Here is an 8,828-nt window from a genome sequence, read left to right as displayed (position 1 = left end):
CTACATGTGACAGGCAGCAGCGACAGGCCCCCCCCCCCGCTGGATATCGCTGATCGCGCAGGAATGTCCTGGGTCATTTTTTTATCATCGGTGTCCCGCTGGCCAGCGCGCATCGCTGTGTTTGACGCCGACGAGCGACCTCGTTGGCGACGCAGAACTGAGGTACGCAGGCGGGAATTGTCAGAAAAGCTGCTGTGTGACAAGGTACCAACGACCGGCGAGATCGTTATATGGATCGTCGGATCCTGTGATGCCTGTTTGGCAACTTACTAGCGATCATGTAGTGACGAACCAGCGATCCTTACCAGGTCATATCGTTGTCGGGATCGCTGGTGCGCCGCTATGTGAAACGGGACCCTTACTGATAGGGAATCTAGATTGTGCTGTGAAATTAATGGCACTATATAAATGAGCAAAATAAATAAATAAATAGTGGACAGGGGAAGAAGTCGGTATCTTGTATGCTTTCGGGTTTAGGAGACGTAACTATATTAAAATTGCCTGTGATTTGTATCTAGTTCTGGTGTGGGGTAGCAACTATCATTCTCAAATGTGGACAGTGTGGATAGCAAATGATCATGATTCTCCAGTACCTCTTCCTAAAATCAATTCTAAAATCCAAGAAAAGCAAGCTATGACTAACTAAATGTTGGTGATTTATTAAAAATGATATAATAATAATTAAGGGATTACTGTTTATTTTTTTACCATCAGTGAAGTTAAACATTACTTTCATCCACAATATTAATTCAACATCCACATTATTATTCTTGCACACTCATAACACGTAGGACAATCTTCTTCAGAATGCCCAGTTTTGTCTTGAAGCTAATACATTTGTCAGGATTCGTACCGGGGTCTAGTCTGGGTTCCACAGCAAGTTTCGCTGCCTTTCTGGCTGTGCCACACAGCCAGTTGGAATACTCAGTTTCTGATCAACTAGTTCTTTTTCGTTCATCATTCTTCCCCGTTCTGGTGATTGGCTGCTTCACTGTTTCCTGTTCGTATGTCCCGCCTTCTTCCTATTTAGCACTCCTCAGGACTTTCACTCCTTGCCGGTGATTCTTTTGTGGTACGGATTTCTGCCTTCTCCACTGCGCTGCCCGGTACAACCGCTGACAGCCTCCCAGTCTCTCTTTCGTCTGAGTACCTCTGGACTCTAGCTTTCCGCTCTGTCTTTGCTGAAAGTTTAGTACTGTTTGGTGTGTTAGTTTTGGGTTTCGTGGATTAACCCTTCAGGTTTGTTCTCTCTTTAGTATCACTCTTGTAGTCCTCCTTGCTGCTGCTTGTCTCCCTTAGGTTGTCCAGCATTAATTCCACCCTCGGTTTACCCTCACTGTAGCTCCCTGCACTTACGCCGAGGAAGGGACCGCCGCCCAGTTGTCGCCCACCGGCTAGGGTGGGACCGGCAAGTAGGTAGGGTCAGCGGGGGGGTGGAGCTCAGTGGCACCTTCTTTCCCCGCCGTGTGGTGGAATCATAACATAATCACCGGCCACCCAAATGGACGCTATGACCTCCTTAGTCAATCAGATGCAGGGTCTTACTCAGCTGGTGCAAGATCTTGCTGCGCAGGTCCAGCGTCAGGAGCAAATTCAAGCAGCTGCCGTGGCAGGGACAACTAATTCTGAGCCTAGAGTTAACTTACCCGAGCCATTTTTCGGAGATAGAAGCCAATTTGTTTCTTTTAGAGAAAACTGTAAATTATATTTTCAATTACGACCTCTTTCTTCTGGTCCTCCAGCTCAAAGAGTCCGTATCATAATCTCTCGCTTACGGGAGGGGCCCCAAGAGTGGGCCTTCTCTCTGCCGCCAGATTCAAATCTCTGTGTTTCAGTAGACGACTTCTTTCAAGCCTTAGGGAATATTTATGATGAGCCTGACCAAGTAGCTCTGGCCGAGGCAAATCTCACCTCCCTGTTCCAGGGTGATCAGGAGGTAGAGATTTATTGCACCCAGTTTCGTAGATGGAGCTTAGCTACCCGTTGGAATGATCCCGCCCTACGGAATCAACTTCAGCGGGGCCTTTCTCCAGCCCTAAAGGATGAACTGGTACATTACACCCTGCCCCAGTCTCTAGAGGAGCTGATGGCCTTAATGGTCAGAATTGATCGCAGGTTAAGGGCGAGGAGATCGGAGCAGGCAGCAGCGCAGGTTTCTGTTTTCTCTAGGGTCACTCCGGCTGTTCCGAGTCTGCCAGCTGCCGAACCCATGGAAGTGGGAGCCATGCAAACTACCACAGAACCTAGTCCTTGCCGTCCACGCCACGCACTTGGAACCTGTTTTTACTGCGGGGATCCTCGGCACTGGATAAAGGATTGCCCGCGGCGCCCTAGCACTCCACAAGAATCTTCTCGGAATACACCACCTAGGCCTGTGGGTGGACAGGTAATTCCTTTAAGTTCTAAGAGACTCTTAGTGCCAATTTCTATCGCTTTCTCCTCCTAAGGGAGAAGGAGTGGCCATGATTGATTCAGGGGCTACTGCTAATTTTATGTGTTATGAGTTTGCTGTCTCTTTGGGTATTTCTTTAATTCCACTCGCTCACCCCACTAAATTAGTTGGTATTGATAACACCCCACTAGCTAATGGGGAGATTAGTCTCTGTACTCCATTGCTATCATTTCAGGTTGGTGTACTGCATGTGGAACAACTGTCATTTTTGGTTATGCATGACCTCCCAACTAGTGTCATACTGGGGCTCCCATGGCTCCAGCTCCATAATCCCAACATTAACTGGGTTTCTGGTGAATTAGAGAAGTGGGGTGCAGATTGTTCACAGAAATGCCTGTTAACACACGTTTGTGGTATCGTCTCCGTACAAGCTTCTCTTCAGAGTCTTTTGGGCCAATTCGCAGATGTCTTTTCTATGAAGGAGTCTGAGCGGTTGCCACCTCATCGCTCTTATGACTGTACTATCAATTTGGTTCCCAATTGTAAATTCCCTAAGGGACGCTTATACAATTTATCTCCTCCTGAAAGAGAAGCTTTACGTGAGTATGTACAAGAGGCTCTAAGAAAGGGGCATATTTGTCCGTCCACCTCACCCCTGGCCGCAGGTTTCTTTTTTGTCAGTAAAAAGGATGGAGGACTCAGGCCGTGTGTAGATTACCGAGGTCTTAATGAGAACTGTCTGTAACCAATATCCACTACCGTTGATTCCGGACCTGTTTAACCAGGTTCAGGGGGCTCGATGGTTCTCGAAGTTGGACCTGAGAGGGGCGTATAATCTCATTCGTGTAAAGGTTGGCGACGAGTGGAAGACCGCCTTCAATACCCCCGAGGGCCACTTCAAGTGTCTGGTTATGCCCTTTGGGCTGTGCAATGCTCCGGCGATTTTTCAAAATTTCACCAATGATATTTTCCAACATGCTATTGGCCGCTATGTAATTGTCTATCTGGATGATAGTTTGGTGTTCTCTCCTGACTGGGACTCACATTTGAATCATGTAAGGGATGTATCCGCAATAACCAACTTTTCGCCAAGCAAGAAAAGTGTATTTTCGGGGTCCAAAATCTTTTTTGGGTCATATTTTGACACCCCAGGCCATCACAATGGAGCCGGAGAAGGTAAAAGCGGTTCTTAATTGGGCTCGTCCTGCATCTTTGAAAGCTCTTCAAAGATTTCTGGGGTTTGCCAACTTTTACCGCAAGTTTATAAAAAAACTTCTCTATTGTGGTGAAACCTCTCACAGATCTTACTGTGAAAGGTTCCGACTTGGTAAACTGGAGTAAGGATGCAGTGGACGCCTTCACGTTTCTTAAGGAGAGCTTTGCCACTGCTCCTGTTCTTACCCTGCCCGATCAGGAGAGACCCTTTGTTGTTGAGGTTGACGCCTCAGAAGTGGGGGTGGGGGCAGTACTTTCACAGGGGACTTCGTCTTTGACTCATTTGAAACCCTGTGCATTCTTCTCAAAGAAGTTTTCCCCAGCGGAAAAAAACTATGATATTGGGAACAGGGAACTGCTCGCTATAAAGTTGGCCTTTGAGGAATGGCGGCATTTCCTGGAGGGGGCCAAACATCCTGTTACTGTCCTCACCGACCATAAGAATCTTGAATATCTCAAAATGGCCAAACAGCTAAATCCAAGACAGGCAAGGTGGGCATTGTTCTTTTCACGTTTTAATTTTGTGATTTCTTTCAGACCCGGCTGCAAAAACGCCAGAGCAGACGCGCTATCTAGAAGCTTCTTGCCTGAACAACCGTCAAACATCCCACCTGTTCCCATTTTACCTGAGAAAGTGTTTTTGGCTGCTAATACCTCTGATTTGTTTGCTGAAGTTAAACAATTTCAACATTTGTCTCCGTCCGGCTCTCCTGATAATAAATGGTTCGTTCCTGTCATGATCTCAGTGCGGGTTTGACTCGCACACGTGGGGTTAATGTTTGGAACCAATGCTGATGACTGGCATTTCTGGGGTTAAAGGTTGTGATCCCGGTGCAGGCTTACCTGCACACCTGGGGCTATGATTGTGGCCTCTCCCTGGTTCTGGGGGAGGCTTCTTATAGCCTCAGGACGCTCCCATCCCTGTCAGTTATACTCTTGCCCTTGGCATTGTGTGGTGACCCCTGAGTGTGTTTGTGCTGTGTTCTGGTTACTTGATTCTCTGTGTATGACTCGGTCTGTTCCCTGGATATCGCTTTGGATTCTGCCTGGTACCTTATATGTCTGTTTGGTTTTGATCTCTGCTTGGCCCTGATTATCCGCTCTGTCTCCTCCCTGGTACTGTACTGTGATCCTGTGTATGACCTTTGGCTTTGTCTGACCTCCCATCTGTTTATCTCTCCTGTACCTCGCTGGTCTGTACTGTGCATAACCTCTGCTTTGCTTGGACTCTGAGTTCTCTTCCTTCTCTGTGTGCAGGACGCTAAGCCCCGCCCCCTTGCAGTCACATGACCATAGGTCCTATGCTGGCTTCCTAAACTTCAGCATCCACAGGTCCTGTGCATCGGTACTTTCTGGCTGTACCTGACCCCGGTACCCCTACATTGCGGGTGAGTCACTGCTCAGCGGAGGCTGCACGCCGGCGCTGACACTCAGGACACGCGCACTGGCTCAGTGAGCAAGTACAGTGCGGTGTTCCTGACATTATAACTGACCATTTCAGTCTGGTTTTTTTTTCTTCAGGAAAAAAAAAAAGTGTGTGTTATCCTCATGGATCCCATACAAGCCTTGTCTGATCAGGTCAAGCACCTGACCCAAATGTTCCATAAGCTCAATGTGGAACAACGCACGATGGCCCAGACCCAGCAACAGTTGGTAGTTACTGTGCAGGAGGCTGTCGAGGCAGGGGCTTCTAGTTCTGGGGGTAGGGATGTGTCATTAGCGTCCCCCGAATCTCCGGTCAAATTGCCAGACTTTTTCTCAGGGGACAAAAAGGAGTTCAGGTCTTTCAGAGAAGGATGCAAGCTTTTTTTTTTCTCTAAGGCCCCGCTCCTCCGGGGATGAGTTCCAGAGGGTGGGGGTCATTATTTCCCTACTTCGGGGGGCTCCGCAAGCATGGGCTTTCTCTCTGTCTTCCTCTGCTCCTGAACGTATGTCAGTGAACGTATTCTTTGAGGCCCTCGGGCACATTTATGATGAACCTGACCGAGTGCGATTGGCAGAGGATATGTTGATGAGTGTCTGTCAGGGGAAACATTCAGCTGAGTGGTTTTGTTCTGAGTTCCGCCGCTGGGCGGCAGAGGTCTCTTGGAGCGACGCCGCACTCCGAGGACTCTTTCGCAGAGGCTTGTCCGAGCGGCTGCAGGATGCCTTGGCGTTACATCCCCCACCTAACTCTCTCGAGGACGCCATGACCCAGGCCGTCCGGATGGACCGCAGGCTGCGGGCCAGAGGGGTGATGCAGGTGGATACTCCATTATTCCCCAGTGGAAAAGAGACTGCCCCTGAGCCCATGGATGTAGGCGCCCTCTCCCTGAAGGATACGGAGAGGAAACGCCGGAAGGACAAGCAGTTATGCTTTTACTGCGGTAAAACGGGACATTGGAAAAGGGAGTGCCCGAATTGCCCGTCTTCAAACCCGGTCGGCGGGAAACGACTAGGTCTGGGTAGTCAACGGGGAGGCTGCTCAGACCCTCAGGTACCATTTTCCTCGTTTTCTAAAGTATTACTGCCTGTGGAACTATTTGTGGACGGTAGTTCTTTTTCCTCTACAGCCTTCGTTGACTGCGGATCATCTATTAACCTCATTGACTCCCAATTGGTCACACACTGCAAGATGGGGACAGTTAGGCTCAAGGTTCTGATCAAGGTGATGGCCATTGACTCATCTCCCCTCACTAAGGAGGGAATTTGCTTTATGTCTGATGTGTTTTCGCTCAGAGTGGGCGCTATTCATGTGGAAAACATAAGTTGTTTTGTGCTGGACAATCTACCTGCAGGGTTGGTGTTGGGCATGCCCTGGTTACAACGCCATAACCCAGTTATTAACTGGAAAACAGGGGAGATTGTTCAATGGGGGTTTAATGATTTTGAGTTATGTGATAAATCCGCACTGCTGGTTGAACCAGTTAAATCTGTGTCTGTATCATCTGTCGAGCTGGAAGGTATTCCGGAATGCCTGAAGGACTTCGAAGATGTATTCTCCGAAAGCGAGGCCGAGACGTTACCGCCACATAGACCCTTTGACTGCGCTATTGAGCTGGTCCCGGGGGCTAAATTACCCAAAGCCCGTCTGTTTAATTTGTCTGGTCCTGAGCGCTTGGCTATGAAGGAGTACATTACTGAAAGTCTGCGCAAAGGACACATACGTCCTTCAGTCTCACCTGTAGCAGCAGGTTTCTTTTTTGTAAAGAAAAAAGATGGCGGGTTACGTCCCTGTCTCGACTTCCGGGAGCTTAATCAAATTACTGTACGGAATACGTACCCCCTTCCGTTGATTCCCGATTTATGTAACCAGCTATCAGGGGCAAAGTGGTTTTCTAAACTTGACCTTCGGGGGGCATATAATTTGATAAGGGTCCGGGAGGGGGATGAATGGAAAACCACGTTCCTCACGACCGAGGGACTATTTGAAAATTTAGTCATGCCGTTTGGTCTTGCCAACGCCCCTGCCATATTTCAGAATTTCATCAACATGGTATTCTCAGATCTCATTGGTCGTTTTGTCGTTATCTACTTAGATGATATTTTGATATATTCCCCCGACAAGTATTCTCATTTGGAACATGTACGAACTGTGCTCCAAAGGCTTAGAGAAAATCGTTTGTATGCCAAATTGGAGAAATGTGTATTCTGTGTACAAGAGTTGTCCTTTTTGGGGTTAATTGTATCCAGTGAGGGTTTTCGCATGGACCCCAAGAAGGTGCAGGCCATTGCGGATTGGGTGCAACCCCGAGATCTTAAGGGTCTTCGGCGCTTCTTGGGGTTCGCCAATTATTACCGCAAATTTATCCGGGGGTTTTCGCAAGTGGTCAAACCTCTCACGGATCTAACATGCAAAGGTGCGGATGTGAGAAATTGGTCCTCGCTCGCAAAAGAGGCCTTTGCAACGCTGAAAAAATGTTTTATGTCTGCTCCTGTGTTAGTGCAGCCAGATCCGTCCAAACCATTCGTCGTGGAAGTGGACGCCTCTGAGGTGGGGGTGGGGGCGGTGTTGTCCCAAGGGCCTGCCACTGTAAACAACCTCAGGCCATGTGCTTTCTTTTCCAAGAAGTTCTCTGCTGCGGAAAGAAATTACGACGTAGGCAATAGAGCTTCTTGCGGTCAAATTGGCGTTTGAAGAATGGAGGCACTTTTTGGAGGGGGCCAGTCACCCGGTTACGGTGATCACGGATCACAAAAATCTGTCGTACATTGAGTCTGCTAAAAGACTAACGCCCAGACAGGCCCGTTGGTCACTTTTTTTTTTTTTCCCGTTTTCAGTTTACGATTACATTTCGTCCAGGGTCTAAGAATGTCAAGGCTGACGCCTTATCTCGCAGTTTTCAGCCGGTGTCGCCCCCTGAGCCACCGTCCTCCATTCTTCACCCTGGGGTTGTGATAGCAGAGGTCTCATCTGAATTGGAACGGGAGATTCTGGGGGCCCAGTCGCAGGCCTCGGCGGCCAAGCCGGAGGGGAAGTTGTTTGTCCCAGAGCAACTTCGCCTGAAACTCTTGCAGGAGTTCCATGAATCCAAGCTGAGTGCTCACCCTGGTATTTCAGCCACAAGTCTGGCGGTGGCTAGGATCTTTTGGTGGCCTACCCTTGGTTCGGACATAAAAAAATTCATTGCTGGTTGTGGGGTCTGCGCTCGTTCTAAAAGCTCTCATAGCCGGCCGGCAGGGGAGCTGATACCCTTGGCAGTGCCCGAAAGGCCATGGACTCATTTATCCATGGATTTTGTTACCAATCTCCCTCCATCTAAGGGTAATACAGTGGTATGGGTAGTGGTGGACAGGTTTTCTAAGCAGGCTCATTTCGTACCCCTGTCCGCACTACCGTCAGCTGAGACGTTGTCCAGGTTGTTTGTGCAGCATGTGATCCGGTTGCATGGGGTACCCCTGAATGTGGTGTCTGATCGTGGTGTGCAGTTTGTGGCTAAGTTTTGGCGTGCTTTCTGCAAAAAATTAGGTATGTCTCTGTCCTTTTCGTCTGCTCTCAGGATGGTATGCAATGGGCAGACGGAGCGCACTAACCAGTCCCTGGAACAGATCCTCAGGTGTCTAACCTCTGCTAGACAGAATGACTGGTGCGATGCACTGCCGTTGGCTGAATTTGCCTTCAATAGTCGGGTGAGTCAATCCACTGGTAGGTCCCCTTTCTTGATTAACTATGGGTTCAGTCCTCATTTTGGTGAGTTTTCTCGTCTGGATTCGGGGTGTCCCGGGGCTGAGGATTCTGTTC

This window comes from Dendrobates tinctorius, unplaced genomic scaffold (genome assembly GCF_039654945.1).
Source record: "Dendrobates tinctorius isolate UK_male_01 unplaced genomic scaffold, ASM3965494v1 ptg000070l, whole genome shotgun sequence".
Lineage (NCBI taxonomy): Eukaryota > Metazoa > Chordata > Amphibia > Anura > Dendrobatidae > Dendrobates > Dendrobates tinctorius.
Note: the sequence above shows the minus strand (reverse complement) of the source record.